Source organism: Onychostruthus taczanowskii, unplaced genomic scaffold (genome assembly GCF_017590055.1).
Source record: "Onychostruthus taczanowskii isolate IOZ18803 unplaced genomic scaffold, ASM1759005v1 scaffold30, whole genome shotgun sequence".
Classification (NCBI taxonomy): Eukaryota; Metazoa; Chordata; class Aves; order Passeriformes; family Passeridae; genus Onychostruthus; species Onychostruthus taczanowskii.
The window spans coordinates 7,997,486-7,998,251 of NW_024500350.1; the positions used below are offsets into that span (position 1 = coordinate 7,997,486).

The window sequence follows — 766 nt, forward strand, 5'->3', positions numbered from 1 at the left end:
GGGGCGCTGCAGCCCCCCCGCGCCGGGGAGGGGTCCCGCAGAGCCCCCGCAGAGCCCCCGGGGCCCCGCTGTGAGCGACCCTCCCCGGGCCCGCGGCGGGGACGGCGGCCGGGGGGCTCAGCCAGGCTGGGGGACAGGGGCATGGCTCGGGGGGGTCAGGCTGGGGACATCGCTTTGGGGGGGTTCGGAAAAACGGGGGGCAGAGACATCACTTGGGGGGTCTCAGGGTCATCGCTTGGGGGGTCTCAGGCTGGGGGGCTCAGGGTCATCGCTTGGGGGGTCTCAGGCTGGGGGGCTCAGGGGCATCGCTTGGGGAGGCTCAGCCAGACGTCTGGAGGTCCATCCCCGTGGGTCAGGGTCAGTTCGGGGGGGTCTCTGCCCCCCTCAAGGGTCGCACCCGGCCCCCTTCTCTGTCAATAAAGCCGCTGTCGCCAGCATCGCCTCGCTCCTTTCTCCCCCCGTGCCGGGATGGGGGGGTCACTCATAGGGCGGGGGGGGGTTCCTCCCCTCCCGGTACCGAGCCCCGGAGCCGCCTCCCCGCTCCGCGCCGCTTTACGGCCTGTCGTAAACTCCCCCCCGCCCATTGCGGCGGCCGCCGCGCAGCCGTAAAGCGGAGCCGCCCGCGCCCCCCGCCCGGTACCCGCGGCCCCTCCGGGAGGGATTTGGGGGGGCGGGATGGGGGGGAGAGGGGCGGGGGTTGGGGTGGGGGGCTGTGTGCTGGGCAGGGATGGGTCTGGGTTTGGGGGCTGCCAGTGGAGCTGGGCTT

At 74.3% G+C, this 766-nt stretch overlaps 1 protein-coding gene across 1 annotated transcript in view; it reads left to right on the forward strand.

Moving 5' to 3' along the window:
• Window positions 1–221: 221 nt before the first annotated feature.
• Window positions 222–766, forward strand: part of FAAP100 (FA core complex associated protein 100) — a 7,870-nt gene continuing 7,325 nt past the window's right edge. The window contains exon 1 of the mRNA XM_041409054.1: window positions 222–636. The gene's annotated coding sequence lies outside the window, so the exon portion shown is untranslated. The remainder of the gene's footprint in view (window positions 637–766) is intronic.